The sequence below is a fragment of the Lissotriton vulgaris genome, chromosome 9 (assembly GCF_964263255.1).
Source record: "Lissotriton vulgaris chromosome 9, aLisVul1.2, whole genome shotgun sequence".
Classification (NCBI taxonomy): domain Eukaryota; kingdom Metazoa; phylum Chordata; class Amphibia; order Caudata; family Salamandridae; genus Lissotriton; species Lissotriton vulgaris.
In genome coordinates, this window is record NC_141697.1 from 546657376 (window position 1) to 546678354 (window position 20979).

Below are 20979 nucleotides of genomic sequence, written 5' to 3' on the forward strand. Positions count from 1 at the left end.
ATTTTTTCCATTTAAAGTGTGGAGGTTATACCAAAAACACAGTTGCAGAATATGTTGTTCTTTTTCAGACTCGTCTCTGGCCCTGCCTGTGTAACTCAAACGACCTTGTCATTGCCCCATTCAACAGTTACCATATTTGCATTTGCTTCAGCCTCTGAATGAGCTGTGAAGTAGGGCTGTCATTGAGGCCCCGTCTCACACGCAGTCCTGTACGTATCAGATAAGAAAACTGTGAGCCGTGGAAGCGTCGGCAGCACTGGCTAAGAAACACGAAGGGGGTGCAGAAGCTCTCTCTGCGTTGGACGTCTGAGTACAGCTTTATCTCATAACCAAAACATGGCGGGGGGCCTATGAACGAGGTGCTCCCTCAACGGGCCCACCCTTTTGAACGTCGGTGTAACCGCAGCGTTAGCGCCAATCCGGTACTATCGCGACAACACGAGCTCCAACCAAAGTGGTGACGTCAGTTCGCCCCGCCTTACTGTGGGCATGACGACAGAGGGAGGGCAGTGACAGGCGTGGTTTTACGGCGATGAGGGGTGTGTCTCTGAGTAGGGGCACGGCGCTGCGGCTGAGGCTTGAGCGCATACTTTTCTGGAGTAGTGAGTTGCACATTTCTGGGACAGGTGAGTGGGGAGCGGATTCTGTACCTTACAGGTGGTAGTGGTTAACAGGTCTGTTTAAATGTGTGTCACTTGTTTTTATCTGCCGTCGTGTGTGTTATGTCATGCCTGTATATAGCCTGTGGCTAATGTTCAGAGTATCGTTCGTTGTAACAAGTTCCCATGTACCGCTCGTGTTACATATTGTGCTATGTGCAAGGTATTCAAATACATTTGTTTTATACACAAACCTTCATGTGCAGCACCGTGAGTTTGTGCGTGTTTGTATGTGTGTATTTTTGGAATGCTAACTGCAATATGCTACTTTTTACCATTACATGGTGAGTGGAGGCGCTATGCTTCACGAAAGTAGTGCATTGAGTGGGTCGTCATGATAGCCCTCCCTTCCCTCACCAACCGAAATAAATAGCGCATCACCGCCTCGCGATGTGCATAAAGTTATATGCTACACTGTTTTTTTCATGTACCTTGTAATATCTGCCACCATAGCACAAAGAGTTAGCTGCTGCTCCACATAGTAAAACAATAGTTGTAAGGTGCAGTCTATTAAGTGGTGTGTTTCACATTACCCTGATGGTACTCTGGCAGTAACAAAGAATGTGACCTTGGTACTGTAGCAGTAAAGGGTGGACTATATGGCCTTAGGACACTTGTTCTATATAAAAAAATATTGGTCTCCATGTTGCTCATTTATAGCATATATCAGTATACTCTATGGAGGGCTGCTGCATGGCGATATCTTGTAACTGCTGAAGTTCCTTGGCCTTGCTATGCTGTGAATGGGCTCTGAAATTACCAGTGGCCAGTTGGTGTGGGCTTGTTTAGGTGCTGGGGCACGACAGCGATGTGCTGAAGAAGGTTCTAGTAGGATTGGGGTGGCTCGTGATGGGTTGGTGACACGGGATCCCCTCCAGCCCGCTCACCCCAGGCAGGCCCCGCAGACAACTTCTTGTGTGCCGAGGAGGGCCCTTCGTAGACGGAGTAATGACATTATTGGTCCATGGGACTACCGAGGTGAGGGGAGAAAAGGAGTGAATTGTGCTGTCTCCCGAGGAATTCCAGGAAGGGCGTGGTCATCGTTCAGAGAACTGGGGGCAGATACTTACAAATAAGGTGGGTCACAATAGGGTGGGGTACCTGCGTGTTAGGTTCTCTTAGGGAAGGTTACTGGCAGGTTGCAGTTGCTGCCAATAGGCAGAGCCACTGGGATTATGCAATTCTCGGCTCCTGTGTTTTCTGCATAATCATGGCTGTGCATTACTTGCCAATCAATCCAGAATCTGCTGCATTCATTGCAGATTTCGCAAGAAAAATATTTCTAGTGCAAACGTTACTAAATAAAACGTGCCACACACATTTCCGGGTTGTGGCTGCTCCCGAGCAAAGCTTAACCAGCCACCTTTCAGTTGCTATTTTCTCTATCCAGGTGTTAAATTGGCACTAATGAGGTGCAACTTTGAAGTGGCAACGTTGCCAGTCGTGAGAATGACAAAATAACAAATGAATACTGCTACAGATTGTACCACCTAATTCTTTTTTCTTACCACATCATTTTGTAAGCCATACTGTATAATACAACATTATCCGCCAATAAGGCATAATTCCAGTGGTCCTGCCTATAAGGAATAACCATGTGGAGAAGAGGAGCCTAAAAAAAACTCCCAAATCCCCAGGGGGTAATGAGTTAGAAGGAGAGTGTTCAAGCGGCCTAATTTTTAACTGTAATATGCAACAATGGGTCGTATATAGTTGTGCCACAGTAAACAATTAGATTAGGCAAACCTTAGACCCATGGGAACCTGGGTATACAATGATACCATGTAACAACGGTCCGTATAGGCATCTTATTTGAAAGAATATTAACGATCAATTTGGACAAACAACTCTCATGAATCATGAATATTCAAATGAGTGCCAGACCCATTTGGTGCTGGCACATTAACGCAACAAAACAATAATAAAAGCACAACGAACACAACTTTTTAATAGCATATATATATATATATATATATATATATATATATATATATATATATATATATATATATATATATATATATATATATATATATATACAGTGAAACCACAAGCATTCAGTAATAAGGATGGGACTTCCCCGAAAAACAAAAAAAGTTATTAAAAAGGTAAAACATGCAATGTGTTCCTCATTGTCAAAGCTGCTCCATGAATAATATACACACGGCTTTCCTTTAGTAACAGACACCTTCCCACATTTTTTGTATGGGTCTTGTGGAAAAATAGACACAAACAACTGTTTGTTACAGTGATTAGTCAATGACTTTTCCACCCCTGAAAGGGAAAAGGGATATCATCAGGACTTAGAATTGCATGGACATCCTGAATGCCAGAAGGCGTGGGCGTGACATGCAAAAGGTGTGTATGCTCACCATTGAAATAGTGAAGGTTATAGTACCGTACTCCTGTAGGACATAGGAATAGGTGATAAAGTACAGCCCCGAACAGGAGCTGTTGTTGGTTCCTTCCTTACTAAAGTGTTGTTACACAAAACCAAGGAATGCCTGGGCGTTTTGCTGGCTCTGCCTGAAGTGTCCAGGGCAAAAGAATAGTGGGGGAGTGAGTATACCCCCTCACGCAGGTAGCTGTGATCCGTCTGAAGGCAATCCCTGTTTTTGTGTAACAAAACTTTAATGAATAGGATTCTCTTCCTCACGCTCCATCCCTTTTAGCACATTGGCTGATGGCTCTATTCATTTCCCTTATTCTGCCCCTAATACTGGCACCAGGAGCCAACAACAGCTCCTGCTCCGGCTGGACTTAATCTCGTCTCTCCAGTGTCCTAAAGAGAGTAAGGTACTATACCCATCACTTTTTTAAATAGTTACCCTGCACACCTTTTGCATGTCATGTCCATACCTTCTGGCATTCGGGATGTCCATGCAATTCCAAGTCTTGATGAACCTCCTTTGCCCTTTCAGGGGCATCGGCGGCTCCTTCGCTAAGGCGGCCGAGTGTTGCCCACTGCTCTTTGAGCAGTTCAAAAAGGAAATATAAAATGATAATGCAATGTTATATCATTTTATTTTCCCTCTTGGCTTAGCTGGTTTACATTTTAGGTGTGGGGCTGGGCTGTCACCAAAGCAGGGGGCGGAGTGGTGAGCACTCCCTTAAGTGCACATGCCGGTTTGGTAGCCGTCTTTGGCCGGCCAAACAGTCATGCGCACTTAGCATGTTCTCCACCTGGCTGTATTGTACAGCCTGGGAGGAGAACCAGCACAGGCTCCCAGTCCCTCTATGAGTGCCAAACCACAGCGCTCAGACTAATCACAACGCTGTTGTCATGCTGCGGACAGCAGCATCATAATTGGCTAGGGGAGTCTGGGAACCTGTGTGCTTCCTGATTCTGGAGTCAACCGATGAGGACCGAGAGGCGGTAGCCGGCCTACAAGTACATGATTTTTTTTTTCCTGCCCCGCCACCCCAATTAAGTACCAGCCACCACTGCGGGTCGAAACGTCATCGACAGATCGTTGTAACAGATAAACAGTTGTTTGTGTCTATTTTTCCACAAGACCTATCAAAAACCTCTTGGAAGTTGTCTGTCACTAAACAAAAGTCTCAAGCATTTATTGAATTCATGTATATTATTGATGTATCAGCTTTGACATTGGGGTCACATTGCACTTTTTTCCTTTTTAAGTATACTTCTTTTGTGATTTGGGGCAGTCCGGCCCATATTATTGGATGCTTGTAGTTATAAATAAAAAAAATCTTTCCTCTGAAAAGTGGTATTTATTGTGGTTTTATTATTGTCTTTTTTCATTAATGTGCCAGAACCAATTGGGTGCATTGTGAATATTCATGAGACTTGTTTGTCCAAATTGGCAGTTAATATTCTTTCAAGTAAGATGCCTATACGAACCATGGCTGCATGATATTATTGTATACCCAGGTTCCCATGGGTCTACGGGGTGATCTTGCACCCTCATCTAATTGCTAACTGTGGCACAACTATCACAATTGAATGAGCCTGTAGGGCTATGTCTTGCCGAAATCAAATGTGAAGGAGTGGAGCAGATTAGTGTGGCATTGTGTGTGTGTTAACAAAAATAAAAAATTTGGTTTGACAGTCGCCAAGACCTTTTGACATGCTACATCATCTAGTAATATACTTATAGGCAGGGCCACTGGAATCATGGGAGTCTGCAGCCACTGCTTTTTTACACATATTTAAGGATTTTCCAAATGTTCCACATATTCCTTTATCTGCTGCATAACCAGCAGATTTGAACAACAAAAAATGTGTTTCTTGCTCAAATGGATCAAAAGTTAATAAAAATGTGGCGATATGTGTTCACGCGCGTTGGAATACACTTTGCAAATGTTAACTGATAATCTTTCAGTTCCTCTTTTATGTTTTTGGCTGTTAAACTGGTACTAATGCGGTGAAATCTTTGCCCAGACAGAATTAAACTGTGCAAAAATCACAAACGAATTAAGTAATACCATCAAAAAAATGATCTCTTTTATGCCACATAATTTCCTTTTTCTTACTGCATAATTTAGTCTACCATGCCGCATATTTTGGTCTTCCCCTACTTCATAATTCCAGTGGCCTTGCTTTTAGGAGCTTTCAGCCAGCCTTCTTCATCCATTGGTCTGTTGTGTCATTCACACTTTCCTTCTACAAGCTACAGCATACATCATGGGGCAATGGGTCAGCTCACTTCAGCCATTTGCTTATTTAACTGTGAGTATTGGTATTCTGCTCTTTCACGAGGAGGATATCCACACACAAATTAGTTCCCTGCAGGGCCATGGGCTACTATGGCAACGTGTGCTTTTTGAAAGCAAAAAGAATATTTTGCCTTTAACCAATTATTTTTTTATATAGGCAGCAATGCATAGCAGCTCCCCCGCCACCCCCAATATATTTTTTTACAAAAACCATGACAACATAAAAAGAGGCACTGACAGATCCAAAAGGTTGGACGCCAACCCCAGAACTTTTGGCTTTGCCAATGTTTGCTTTTAATTAGACTGCTACTAGTGACCTGCTTTGGACATCGGAGAAGTAGAGTTGGTTACGTTGTGTGGTGTGCGCTCACGGAAGTTGCACTTCATACTTTACTCCTTTGATACTGTAATAGCCTTTCAACAGATGTCTTTCCCACAGAGTGCTTGTCACAGACTCCCAGTCTCCACCCTGCCTTCGAGCTATCTCAAGTATGGCGCAGTACAAGCAAACACTTCTCTTCTACTATACTTTCATCTAGGAAGCTTTGTAGTTTGATGTGTTTAACCATTATTAGTTGACATATTCAAGGTTTCTTTACAAACCTAACGAAAAGATTTTCAAAGGCTAGTCATATTATCTAAGCTACGGGGCAGACAGTTACCTCTTATTGATATGTGCCAATGCATGCATTTATTCATTTATTTACATTTATCTGTAGTGAGCACATGAGCCAAGAGGATGCTGAAGCACTTTATACAAATAGGTGAATGATGCAGTGAAAGCAGCGGTCCAAAAACAAGATGAACCCCCCGGGCACCAGCCTGTGTGTTGGTCCATATGGCGGGGGTTGAGAAACATTCGAAGTTTATCCTTCAAGCAGTCATTGGCTGAGATCACATCTGCTTAGCTGGTCACTGTTCCTCTAATCAAGGCCACGTTGACTTCTAGCATTCACTTCCCAGTGTAGTCTGGTCATTTGCCAGTTAAACATGACCGTTTTGATGGAATGGCCTGCTCAGAGAGTAGCTGCTGACCGTGCACAGGCAGAGGCATCACATGTTAGTGTTCGGTGACTAGAGGGCACCAGTGCCTTTGTCCATGGTGATCACTCTGTGTACCTGTTCGAGCAGTGCCTGTTCAGCAGGTTTTGTTCATTGTAGGCTGTAGATTCATTTCAGATTTTCAGCATATCCATATCAGATACATTTAGGTACATCAGGGCCTATGCACAAAGGTGAATTCGGCCCTAAAAGTAAGTTTACGAACAACTGCCAGGAATTTACAAAGGGATTCCTGGCAGGCGTTAGACCATTCGACTCCGTGACTAGTGCAGAGTTCCCTGCTCCCTTAAATCACACCTATTGGGTGGGAATGTGGGTGTTGCAGTGCATTGTTATCCTTGGAAGTTTGTGAATTCCCACGAACATGTGCTGGGGGCATTCACAAACTCCTAGCATTCCAGTTTGTAACCTGGAAAGGATTGGAGGTTTTGTCCAGCACAATGCTGGCCTAAGTGCCCTTTCTCGCGTGGAAAAGGGAATGAATCACCCCCAGATTTGGAGGGGGTGTAGGGCAAGAGGTTTCTGCATGTGCGATCATTTATTTTTTCTGTGGAGTAAAAAAACAAAAATTGGGCATTTGGACAGGAGATCTGATTCCCCTTACGGGCGTAGAGCGGGAATGGGATCCTGATTGGAAATCACATGACTTTTCGGGAATCAGTATGGAAACTTGCACCTGGCACACCTATACTTGTAGATTCATGGAAAATTGAATGAATTTAAAAAAGCAGAGATAGGCAGGTCCCTGGACGCTTGTGCCTGAGGTCTGGTTCAGACTATGGTTCGCTGGGAATCTTGAGTTCAAAACAATCCGAGTTTTCGGATAACTTTCGAGTGCTGTGGTGTGGTCACTCATGCACCCTCCTGCTCCAAGCGTGTGGTTTCCTTTCCAGCTGCAGTACAGAGGTTCATTTCACAATTAATCGACTAATAGTGTGTTGCTCCAAAGTTCCTTGCATTTGACAAAGAAAAATAGTGGCATTTTTAATAATTTTTTTGCTATTGTGTAACAGTTGTTGCAAGGGCCTGGTTAAGGAAACAGTGACATACAGACAAGAATGCCCTACTAGAAGAGTTAACATAGTTACACCCCGCTAAATGTAGATATAACTATGTGTTAAGTGCTTTTCTTTTTTATCTTTTACCTGGGTGCTGTGTCAATTTTCCTAAGACCAGCTGCATTGCCAGATTTCAGACTTATGACATTGTGCATGCAGGTCACTGCTGGGGTGTGCAATCAAACTGGGCTGCCTTGGCACCAAGCCTATTTGAAAAGCAGCTGGCATCCAGCTAAACACAGTAGAGGGCTGAATAAGTTTCATGTACCCGATGGGAAGTGAAAAAAGTTAGGGTTCACTGTCTGCCTGGATTAGTGGGGAACCTGGCACGTGCATGCCAACATTTTAGAAGGGAAAAGTGGGAGATTAAAAAAAAAAAGAATCAGGAGACAGTATTTCTCCCTTTGACTTCTATTGAAGGAAAAGCAACTTCAGGCGGGAGACAGCCAAAATAAAGCCATTTTTGGATTCACAAATCGGGAGTCTCCCACTTGAATCGGGCCTGTTGGCAGGGGCGCAATGTAGAGACGTGATACTAATTTAGCCAGAATGGAGGTGGGGGTGACTAGCTGGACTCCTCCTGCCCTGTCTACGCAGCTGATAACTAACAAAGGGATGGGACATTTGGGGCATTGACCAGTTGACAGAGTGACACGTTAACCATTGTCCTTTAGTTTGCTGCACTCAGCCAGTGTCTTGTCTTGAGAGACTTGGGATCCAATAAAAGAGCAGACGCAGGCCTAACAAGAAAGGCTATAATGTCCGAGGAGAGGATGTGGCCTTCCGGCTAGACAGCCGACTTTGGAGCTGGGAAACCAAGGCTCGAGCCTCGGGGTCGACTCCACATCCTGTGACTCTGGGCAAATCACTTAATCTCCCCGTGCCTACCAAAAACATGAATGTGTCCTTGTGTAGCGTAACTGATGCTCATGTAAAGCGCTCCAATACCCTCGGTCGGGTTTGCGCTTTATAAAACTGCGAGAAAATAAGGAGTCATAGGAGCCTGTGGTACACAAGTCATGTGTGATATGGCTTTTTTTTTTTGCCAACTGAGCATAGGGTTCTGGGACTTTCTGTTTCATCGTTATGAGTAGGGGACTGAGAATACCAACTTGCAGAGTGTATTGCTTTTTCCATGTTGTTAAAGCTATTCAGCATAATTTATGTCCTTTTGTGTGAATCGCCTCCTAAATGCAACTCGGTTACATACAACGAACATCCCAAAAGACCACGATTAACCTTCGCGGCGCGTGTCTGAGGTTGCTTTAGTCTGCAATAGAAATTGGCCCGTGAGCTGCGTCGTTGAATGCATACAATAATACTATTGATTTATTTATTTGAAAAGTTATCAGAGGTATTAGAGCGCTTTACAAGAGATAGGACATTGTTTCAGTACATTGTTACATAGTTGAATGGGGTAAGGTCTCACCTCTGACTCGCGCCTCACAGGATTGTGTCAGTGATCTTTTTTGGGTGCGACTGGTGCGCTTTACGTTTATTTCTGAACAATTGACTGGCAGATGAAAAACCCAGCTTCTAACATGAGTGAAAATGGAAAGGGTCCTTCTCCTTTAAGACTCGCCTCTCAGAGCGCGCCTCTGGGGAGCCCTCCAGGCCTGCTTGTTGTTCTCTTGCCTGACCCCTGGTCCCTGGAACCACCCAAAAATCTGGCTTGGAATGCGCGTCAGTTTGTCGAGAATCAACATGTATATAGTTAACAGAAAGCAGGCCGAAATGCGTGGTCATCACATTGTTAATAGCATTTTGAAGAATAGAATATTAGGATTTGGTATAGTCGCGGTAAAAAGTATAAATACCCCCCCAATCTCGGCTGTGAGGGTGATACCTGCTACGGGTGAGGGTGATGCGTGAAGGGGGCACGAGATAAGTTGGCAGAACAAAATTGTGCGCCTGAGCAAAGCAGTTTATATTTTTCTGTGGCGCAGTTCGTTTCTTTGCTAAACTTGGTAGCTTTGAAAATGAGACCCGATAGCACTGGGTGGGTTTAACAGTGTTCCATATAAACAGAAAGATTCTGGTTTTGCTAAGAAAAAGCTTTTCTGTTGGCACACCGGCACCGTTTCAGAGCAGCTGTTTTCGTTCAGTTATAATCTGCTTTTTTTGTGTACTCTAGTCAACATTTCGCACTGTGTAGCTCGCTATACGTCTGATAACACGCCTCGGTGCCTCTGCGGGGCATGTCGAACTATATATACCAATGCAGTCTCAATTACGGTAGCCAACAGGGTAGTGAGTTAACTTCTGGGCCCTCGCTCACGGTGAGGCTTCGAAGCGCTGCGGTTGGAAGATTCTCATAATTAACAAACGTGAAATGTGAACCTCATGGTAAGAGCGTTACTCATTTTTTATGCTAAAGCTACAGGCAGGGCTGCCCATGAGGCCCCCTTTTTGGGTCCTCGCCATCGATTACATAACTTTGGCGGTTTGGGGAGGACTTTGTGTTTGTTAGAGGCCCCGAGGAAGATGTTTGTGAACGAGGGACGTTTTGTGTGAAGAATGGGGGGGCCAGGCAGGGAGCAGCCTTTCACTGGGGCGCCCTCCATGACCCCCACATCTGAAGGTGCCGGCCCGCCGGGGCACGGCTCGGAAGGACTCATCTGCATGTGAAAACATGGGAATGAACTTGTTTTTTTTCGTGTGTTGGAACAGTTGGCCCCTTGAGTGTGCCCACTTTGCTGGCATTGAGGGTGATTTCAGGGTTTACATTGAAAAGACGCAGGAACACCCCCCACCACGTTTCCAAACACTTGAAGGCTTTTGTTCTGCTCTTCCTGGGTACAATTGTGCCGTTTCATATAATTACACCCCCTAGCGCATGGACTCCTCTTGTATATATTCAGCATACAAGATAACTGATGATATTGGAAAAAAAATCAATGAGGCCTCTCTATGTTAATGCTAGTTGGGGTTATTTATGTTCGATCCATGTCATCAGCAGAACCAACTGAATGACACCCATCTAGCAAAGCCAGAATATCTGGGCATCTATTGCAATACGTTTTTTTGTATTTCATTACTAATTTATTTAACATGATTTTTTTTCCATTTAACATCACCATTAAGGACACTCCTGTTCAAGGCGGAGCAGTCGCCAGACCTACTGTTAGGATTCCAACTGTCCCTGAAAGGATTCAGGAACGCCATTGATTTTATTTCAAGGCCCAAGGCCCTGCTCTACTTATCTGAGGAATAACCATGTAAATAACTGAAATTACCCTTTCTGGAGTATCTTTTTTTTCTTCAGGGGTGCTTGGAATCTCCCTGTAAATGTGTATTGCAGGGCGTTTTAAGAGGAACAAGTAGCATATTAACTTAGGGTAAAAGAGGCTGCTCTTGCAAGATTTTAGTTTATTTCTCCTCTCAAACTGCTGAGATACAGCCCGGTGAAGGCTATGTGTAGGTGCCCGTCCCATGTACCTCTTGAAGGTTAACACTAAGAGCAGACGATGGTATGCTTTGGAGGAGAGCACACAAAGATGCCATCCTTTACAGTGTAATCTGATCTCTCTTTCCGACCTGATGCAATAACCCTAAAGTCATCTCTGTTACTGTAGGTTGGGTGTTATGTTTGGACTCTGGCAGTGGCGGCTGGCTTGTAAGGAGGGTGGAGAGGCGGGGGAAAAAATAAAAGTAAAAGTAAAACAAATAAATATATATAATACCACTTACCATCTTGTCGCAACATCCTCCTCCGCGCTCAGATCTTCTCCAGCCAGACAGACTGGAAACTGCAGTAACCAATCCTGGGGCTGCTCTCTTGCTGCATGAGAGCAGCACCAGGTTTGGAGGGAGTGGCCTCTCTCGACGCTCCCTAGGGCACTGGAGCCCTATGCTGTCTAAGACAGCCAAAGAGACTTGCCCTTTAAACTTAAAGTGCCCTGCCCATCACTGCTTTTTGCAGCTGCCTGACTGACAGCAGCGGAAAGTCCTGCCCCGTCCTGACACTCGGCTCGGAATGGGGATTCGGAAAATAAAATGGTAATAAATTAACTTTATTACAATTTTATTCTTCGATCTCTCGGGCATTTTTGTAGTGGGACAGCGCTCCTCCGCCCTAACGGGGGAGCTGTCCTCTGGCTTTTGGATCAAATGCATGTCTGAAACTGTTCTGACCCTGCTCATTTACAAAGTTTATTGACACCACTGCTGGAGATAGGAGACATTTTTGTTTAATGGTCTACAAAGAAGACTTGCTAAGGCCTATCGGTTGTGCAGTTTCAGAGGGGACCTACTTCCTGCTCCAGTATTTCAGCACCCTTCACTGTTAAAGCTTTTATGACATTTTTTTAGTGACTACCACAGTAGGGTTTGATAGTATTGCAAAGACTAACAGGTGTATTTCTTTTCTGAAGTTTTCCATCATCTTCTTTGAGTAGTCGGGCATATGTGAAGGGTTTTACACCACGAATGCCTCTTTTTTGTTGAATCTTTAGTAATTTGAACTGTGTTCTGAAACTCTACAAGGTTGTTACTTTAGTTTTCCATTTTATCTGATCAGCACCAAGTCTTGGAGAATTGCAGCTTACTGGTGTTGTTTCTCCAGAAAGTTATTATTAATAGAAGGTGGATTATTGCAAGCAATTCATAGAGGCACTGCTCTTAAGTTCATTATGTGAAGGAGATTTCTGCAGTCTGAGTTGTAATAACATTGATAAACCTCATATGTACCTCATATTTTCCCCTAAGACTTACGAAGAACATATCGTGTACAGACATGCCTTGGTTTATCTGAATTTCTTGGAAAGCTGTATTTTGTTAATGTTCAGAGAAGTTCCAGAAGTCTGCATGAGTGCATTGTGTATGAAACCCTATGACCTAGAAACATATTTATCGTGGAGCGCACACCATGAGCTCTATTCCCCCTCAGCCAGTTAGACTTTAGCGCTGCTGAGAGGTGATGGATTAAGTTCCCTGAGAACGAAATCTTGCAAGGCATTGAGATTTCTTCAGTTCGTGTGTGTGTATATATGTATATATATATATATATATACCCAACGTGATGGGTTGCTGCTGTAATAGCAGTCTTGGAAGGAAAGGACAGAGGATGCTATTTTTCTCCCTTTTGCCTGATGTCATCCACCAAGGATAAACCAATGCATGTAATCTTGTTTTCCCGCTTACCCACTGGGATGGCCATCTTATTCTCCAGCGCCATGAAAGAGGTAGTGGAAAGTATCCCCCTCCCTCCCCCCCAATTAATAATTTTTAAGGGTCGTCTTCACATCGAAGATGGCATTTTTAAACATGTACTCATTTTTTTATGGGTTGCCTTTCTCTTTTACAAACAGCAATTCCATTTTGTCATGTTTGTCTTTAGCATGCATACAATGTTAATTAGGTGAAAACTCTTTCTATGAGTGATTCCATATGACTGGGACTTGGAGTTTCAAAGTTGTTTATGCTCAATCCAATCGTCTTGTCTTTTTTGTGTTTCCGCACCAAGTCCTTGTTCTATTATATCCGATCCAGTAAATTCTTCTTGTCATTATACTGCATTAGCCACAGAAGTAAGGCAATCTCCAGGGTAGAGAGCTTACGTTTCACAGTCATCATGGATTCTCCATCCACACCTGGAGCCCATGAACCTTGGCGTCCTAGTTACACTCTGTCCACTCGAGCAGTATTTCCAGTGACCTACAGTAGAATGGTAGTAAGGTCTGCAACATATTGCCTGAGACCTGTAAAAATTCTCATTAACATCAGTGGAGCCACCCAGCTGCCAAGACTGGGTGATCGGCCTCGTCACCAAGGGCATTGGGCCAGGTCTGGCTCCAGTGAATGTTGGGCATCTCTGCACTGTATCAACTTACATTATGTCCTGCTGTGCTTCGCTCTACTCTTGTTTTCAAAGTTGTCCCTGTAGTACAGCACATAGGTGTTTTCATGTCAGTAGGTACATGTTGTCCTGTCTTGGGCTTTTGTTTAGGAAACAAATGCTTTGTGAGTGTTGCAGGTTTGGTTCGCTTCAACCGATCGGTTGCATCAAACGATTCTAATCTATTCTATGCAGATGATGCCATCCTTTTAAGCCAAAGTAAAGTTGGACTACAACGTCTAATTAACCGAACAACCATATACGCAAAGGAAAATGAAATGGTGATAAATGAAACCAAAACTAAAATCATGGTGGTCACCAAGAAAATAAATCTGAGATATAAAGGCAAATGGTATATGGAGAACACCCAACTAGAACAAGTCGAAGTATATAGGTATCTGGGTGTATTATTTGACGAAAAGGGAAATTATCATCCACAAAAAATGGGCATAAAAAGGAAGGCAAATGCTTTGACGGCAGCATTTAGGACCCTACAGAAATCCCTTGGTAACCTCACATATCGTCCCCTCTTGAAGATTATAGCGGCAACATTGCTTCTGACTATTACATATGGCAGCACAGCGCTAATTGGGAAAGATTCGGAAATAATAAATAACGCTCTATCCAAAACATTTAAATCTCTTTTCTACCTCCCAAACAATGCCTCACCTGCACAAATTAGATTAGAATTTGGATTAAATAACCAAGTCTATGCAAGAAAGGGGCAATTCATCAAAACATGGAATCTGATAAAAAACGACCATGATAACCAGCTATCACAACTATTATGGCAAGAGATAAATAACAATGTAAAGTCACCTGCATGGAATTATATTAAAAAAGAGATAGAAGAGTTTGCTGTAATGCCAATCTGGAGCAACACAATAAGTAAGGCATCCATTAAAAAAAATAATCAACCGAACAACAAATCAACTGTCACTTGTAAATGATAAAGATATGATGGCTAAAAGAAAACGTGCATGGACAATAATAAATGGATATACAAAAATGAAGGTACAAGAATATTTAGAAATACCCTGGTCGGAAAAAAATAAGCAAGTACTTGTTAAAGCGAGATTTGGAATACTCCCGGGACTAAGTCATCTGCCCCCATGGAAAAAAATGGAGAGTTGCACACTATGCAGATTGTGTAAAAATGGAGAAGAGAACATTGTCCACCTGCTATGTATTTGTCCTGGTCTCCAGATCGAAAGAAAAACTTTACTTAAATAACCTTTTAATATACGAGGAATAAGGACATGTAGGCAGGCACTGATAAAGTCTACACTCTAATGATATACGTATAAACGCTGCATGCATAAGGTTTTTACTGATAGCTAAAACAAAATTGGGAGACTAAGTTAGAAAATTAAGAGGCTTAATTAGATGTAATGAATTTTATGGTGTAAATGTTTTTAAAGGTTTTATTATTATAGTATATGTTTTGTATTGGTAGTATTGTAAGATTTTAAATAATCAAACAATAAAGAATATACAGTATACAGAATGAAGTCAAATGAAATAATTGCATTTCTATAGCACTTACTACCCCATATGAGATGTAGAAGCGCTATTTGGACAGTAGCATGCTACTCTGGAACCCAAAAAGGATAGTGGTGAATTAATAAAGGGAGAAATCAAATTAATTTGAGCGGTGGACATGTGTGTTTGTTATTTGATTTGAAAAAGGATAGTACATGGCCACTTTATATACCTGTTTGATTAACAGTTAATGAAGCTCTGCTTTCTGAAATGTGCTAGCTGTTCATAGGCTCTTGTTAGCCACCAATAGGAGAGGCATATGCGTTCGACTTGGACCAAATGTGTTTGGATGAATGAGAGATTACCTGTAGTGTATTGCGATGGCAAACAAACAAATGAAGGTTCACCGGGTACAAGAGAATGGCAACAGCTGCCAGAAGTGATGGGTCACCCAGTAACAACTGAGTATTAACCCCTTCGGGGCTATTGACGAGCTGGGCTCGTCATCGCGCTTACCTGTCCTGCGCGGATGAAAAGGCCAGCTCGTCACGTAACGCGGTAATTTTGAATTTGCCGCGCACAGCGGGAAAAGCCGCCGCAGCGAAGCGGTTAAAGGGGCTGGTAGTGAAAGTTCTATAGTCTTAAGAGCTAAAGGTTTCACTTTGTGTAACATACAGGAAGTTAACGAAGGCTCTACTTCTAAGCAAAATGAGTAATTAAATTGCAGGCTTTACTCTTCCAGACAAACGAGTGTACTCAATTCTTGGGATCTGGGTGGGTGGCCATTTTGGTGATGCCACTGTTATGCTGCTGTCCAAATTGGCCCTTCTGTTTTGCTTCTTGGCAAGGGTTCGTGTAATATCTGTTCTCTAAATAAAGTGATAAACTTCTTCTTGGCTGTAGCATACTCATCAATGTTATCCAGATGGTTGCCTGTATTTGTCCAAGTGGTTGAGCCAGTAGAAACTCTGTACAGAACAGTTTAAAAAGGCGACAGAAGAACATGAAAACACTGAAAAGCTAGTAAATATTGTTTCCCATTTTCAAGGTCACTGGATTTATGGGATAGGGGAGGACCAAATTGTGTGCCAAGATTCACAAAATTTAGTAATAAGAAAAGGCAAGTAATGCTGCACATTTTGAGATAGTATTACTTTATTATTTTGTCACTTTTTGTACACGTTTACCCTGTCTGGGCATAGATTTTACCTCAATAGTTCCAGTTTAAGACTAAAATACAGCAATAAGCACCTGAAATGTGACCAGTGAACCTTTGCGAAGAACTTTCACTACACTGCAACATGTTGCTGTGTTTTTAGTAACTTTTGATCCGTTTGAGATGGAATTTTTTTGTCAAAATCTTCAAACTATGCAGCAGATGGCAGATTATGTGGCACATGCAACAAATCCATAATTATGCTGAAACTCTCAGGACACAGATGCACATAATTCCAGTGGACATGTCCATAATATTCGGGTAATGAGAGAATAATAGTCTAACTCTAGTTTTCGACTATGAAAATCTTTTGTCACCAGTTCTTTGCAGATAAAAAGCTGTACACGTTTTTGACCTAGTGCACACTGCAGCACAGGTGACAAATGCATAGAACACCCTAACTTTTTAGATGGTGGGGGTGCTGCATGGTAAACTCGCCGGGTTAAAGTGGAGCAACCAAAAAGGCTGCTTTTTAGTTTCTCACTTTCTTGCAAGTATGGAGGAAGGTACAAAATGATATGCCTTCCTTTTCCAATAATTACTTGTGTGATGTATCCGTTAGCCACGCCAAAGGCCTAGCTAAAAAAATGGAAGACTACAAAGGGATCTCCTGACTATCTCCCTCCACTACATGCTGGGTGTGTCTCTGTAGCCTCTCTTAAAAAGATTGCAAATAGAACAATTGATGGACAGAATGCAGAACAATGTCATTCATTCACCCTGTATAGAGATCTGGGCCTAAATACATTATTTTTTTGCTCCCCATGCCATTCCATATTTGAACCCAGCCATATGCAATTCAGTCTTGACCCTGCGCCTAATGGGAACAGTCCAGCCTGAACTGCCAGGCCAAGTTCTCCCTGGACTGAAAAAAAAGCATCCTAGGACCAGTTTGGGGGTTTGACCCCTCATCATCCAGGATAGTGAAGTACTGAAAATTATTCACCACCTCCCAATTATGGATGTTATTTCAACCCTAGGCTTGTCTCCTGGTTTGTGATCCCTGCCCCATACTCGTAGCTCATCCCACGTACCCCCTAATTCGGCGTGATCAGAGTCGTGCACCTGTCGCCATATATCCACCGGCACAAGCAAACCAAAGAACAGCTCCACATCTGCTAATGTCATAACAGCCGAGGCAGCAGCCTCGGTCAGTTCTTTGTAATAGGCTGTAGGGTTCTTGCGAGGGTGGGGCAGTTAGGATTTCAATGAAAGGACCTCACTCCTTTTCCATGGAGTGTACACCCATTGCTCCTGAAACCTGGCGTCTACTCGTTGCCGAGTAATGACCTGATTATCATCGCGCAGTTCAGGAACCTCGGGATGATAAATGGGATGGACCTCTCGCATGGGGTGCTGCGAGGTCCACTGAGTCAAGGGGTGTTCCGAAGTCCATTGGGGACATTTAAAAAATAATCTTCCCCTATACTGGACGCATAGTGACTACGTTTTTATACACTTCCTGCGGGCTCAAATTAAACCTATAGGTCCAATCACGAATCTCATACAATATTTGAGGAGCGCTCCCATTGCTAAAGCTGACCTCCCAAGCCCAAATGAGGGAATTTGACATTTGAAACACCACATGTTGTTGCATTACGGGCTCCAAATCTTTCACAGTGCTCCATATGTCTTCTACTGTATATGCGTTATTCCTGATCCATTGTACAGCTTGATCAGCTAACGCTTCCTTCTCTCCATAGGCCACGGATGACCTGGTGAACAACCGTTTACCTTCCAAACCCCCTAATGCCCCTTTCGGAGTCTGATCTGCCGCACCGGGCGTGGTGCTGGCTGATTGAGAGACCCCTATGGGACTTGGTACGCTCAGTTGTACTCTGGGGGAATGGATAGGTCGATTTAGAATCAGGGATAAGAGTGGCCATGCCTCCAGGTGAGGGAAACGGGATGTTCGTGTTGCGGTTAGGGGTGGTGGAACTCTGATCCACGGGTGCCGATGCCGGTGGTACAGCGGCTGCCTGGACGGGGACCGCAGGGTATATGCGTTGCGGGGCATATGGCGGGGGAGGTCTTTGATCTAGAAGATCCTCAATCTCATCCTCAGCTTCATTTCTTGTTACATAGCTTTTGTCGACTTGCAACCTAAATCGTCTATCTTCTATCTCTATGTTCTTTTCTGTTTTACTCTTGTCATGTGCAATAGCTTTCTGCGTGATAGTTTGCCCTTGCTGAACCTTAAGTAATTTTTCCGATCTAATACGTCTCCTTTTTGCTTCTTTCTGCCACTTATTCAGAGTATCAAACATAGCCTGTCGGCTGCGCTTGACGAAAAGACGTTCTTGTAAATACTGAATCTTTTTCTCATCAAAAGATCCAGTCTTTGGCCACTGTAATTCTATGTTATCCTTGGTGTACTTATGCCACAAGGAATTAAAGAGAAGGGGACCAATACCGTGCTTGCAATACATATCGTGGCTGGGTGTACCTTCCGGAGGAGAAGGTTGGCTTTCGTCCAATCTCATGCTTTCTGGGCGGAAACAGCCAAAGCACAGTTTGCTGAGACACGGCATTGTCCCTATCTATACTAAGTCAGCTGGAAAGGAATCAAATGTTATTATTCAAGAAAATTGAACCAAATTGTATTCAACACAATTTCATCAAACACATGGCCATGTTTTCATTCATTCAACGTACATTTTCCAACATACATAAAACAAAACGTGCTGTATACAAACGAGATACAAATAGTATACCAATATCCTGCAACCAGAAAGGGCGGAGCCCGTCAACTCCAGCCCGTGGAGAACTCTTTGATGCAATATTCAAAAGCCACAAAATTAATGTTCAATAACAGGATTGTCCTTAGACTGCCTGAAGATAGTTTACACAGGTTTCTAAACCACAGACCAACCTACAGGCCATCCGGCAGTATTCCTGGTTCACCTCCCGGACTATGCTGGCTAAGCCCGCTTTTGCAAGCGCTGCTCCAGATTTGTCCGAGCGCTACCCAATCTCAACTGTCGGCGTTCCCGAGGACAATCCGGCCCAATTGCGAACCGCAGTCTCCCACAAGAAAGGCGTGTAATCGCTATCTCCAGTTTTTCGCAACAGCCAAACCAGGGGCATCTACACGTGCAATCTCAATATTGCCCCGTCAGACCCCCTTTTCAGAGTATCTCCGTGACTATCAGTCACCAAAATGCCAAGTACCAAGTCAAGAATCCAACACAAGACAGGACAAAACACTCACCTAGTGCACGCAGGTCTGATTGCACGTTCTCCACTGCTAACTCTCAATAAGGCCAACGCTGCTGGTTCTCGGGTCACACCTGAAGGACTCCAGCGTGAGGTCACTAGCAGCTGAGATCCTCTCCACCGGAGGGGCAAAGCAAAACCCCAATTTCTCGTTGGTTTATTCTGCAATTCCCCCCCGATCAATAGTACCCCTTTTTAATGTCCCTCTCTGAGATGCAGAGAGACGACCCCAACGCGGAGTCCCGGCGGAGTCGCCAACTGAAGTACTGAAAATTATTCACCACCTCCCAATTACAGTTATCATCACAACCAATCCCATTTGCATTACCAATAATCAGTCGGTTGGCAGTGTAGAAGGTCCAAGCATTCATTAGACAAAGACAAACTCTGCCAGAGGAGCTCCTTGCGACCTAACCCCACGAGGTCCGCCAAGAAGACTGCTGGCACATTATCAGAACATCATGTATATACAGTTGCATTTGCAGAATCATTGCCCAAGATGGAAAAATACAAGCTGGTACAGTTTGGTGCATGAAGGAAAGACCATATATGGCAGACGAAGCGCTCTTGGTTTCGCTCATCCTAGATTAGCAAGGTCGGCCAGGTGACTCCCTTCTGCCAGCTTCTGAACAGCCTGCCCCGCACCCCTCCCGGAATGTGCTTATCAGGCCCTCCTCTGCTACCTACAACCTTGACGGGCCTAACGAGCTGAAACAGCAATTCTGCAACAGTTGGCGTATTTCTCAGGAGAATGCTTTCCAATATAGTAAAGTGAACGGGGCTGTTAATACAGGACTCCGAGTGAGGCCACAAAATGGCGTCGGTCGGGACAACAAAACGTAAAATGCAAAGGCCAATGCAAGCTAAGGTTCTAGAACGTGACAGATGGAAATATGCTAATGTGTATGTGCATATACTAATAGGTTTAGATACATCATGCTAATTCTAACACATCGATTATAGGAACTATATCGTCGTACCTTGATGCTAGTTCCTCAATAGCTTGATTCCAGTGGCATGGAAAGCACTGGACCCAGATCTGGACATACACGTCATGTCCTTGTTCTTCCTTAGAAGGATTGGCATCAACCTCACACCTTCATGATGATCAAAATTGGAGCTAAATGATGAATTTCATCCACCTGGAGTAACTCCAGTGACTGACACCTAAAGTATTTTGACCAAGTGATTTGGGATCTTCAATTTTGCCCACCATAGTGTGCTTGACAAAGCCATTGCGGTCACTGGCCTGTGAACCAGATCAAATCGAATGTCCACGCTGAGCTGAAGAAGGAGAGAGAAAACTTTGTTTATTTAGACCATAGTCTTTTAAACAGTACAAAGCACAATTGGGATCCAGATAATAGGGACAATATAAATTCTAAAACCAATAAATAATTAAAATACTATACAAGTAAGAAAAAGGTACCACCCTCAAAAACATACAATTTATTAACGCAATTTGCAAAAATCTCTAACTTCCTAAAAAATTTACATTAGTGGGAGAGCCCTAAAAACATTTAAGATGAATGTCCCTCCTTCAATTTCTCCCTTACAAATTCTTTTGTTGCCTTCAGAAATGTTTCCAATCCTATTACAGTTTCTAACGATGGCATATCTTTAAGTAAACAAACCGCTTGGGCATGCAAATGTATCTTATGTGATAAAAATATTGGGCGTAAAATCAATTTCCGTGTAGCTAGGACAAATGTGCAATAAAGCAATATGTGCAAAATGTCGTTTCTTAATCCTAGCCCACAGTTACAATTA

At 43.3% G+C, this 20979-nt stretch overlaps 1 protein-coding gene across 2 annotated transcripts in view; it reads left to right on the forward strand.

Annotated features, from left to right (window-relative positions):
- Nucleotides 1-504: 504 nt before the first annotated feature.
- LOC147691754 (cdc42 effector protein 2-like) overlaps nt 505-20979 on the forward strand; it is a 143393-nt gene continuing 122918 nt past the window's right edge. Inside the window, exon 1 of one of the 2 annotated variants that reach the window (XM_086938035.1) lies at nt 505-626. The gene's annotated coding sequence lies outside the window, so the exon portion shown is untranslated. Of the gene's footprint in view, nt 675-20979 lie in introns of both variants that reach the window. The other variant, XM_086938038.1, reaches the window with a different exon arrangement.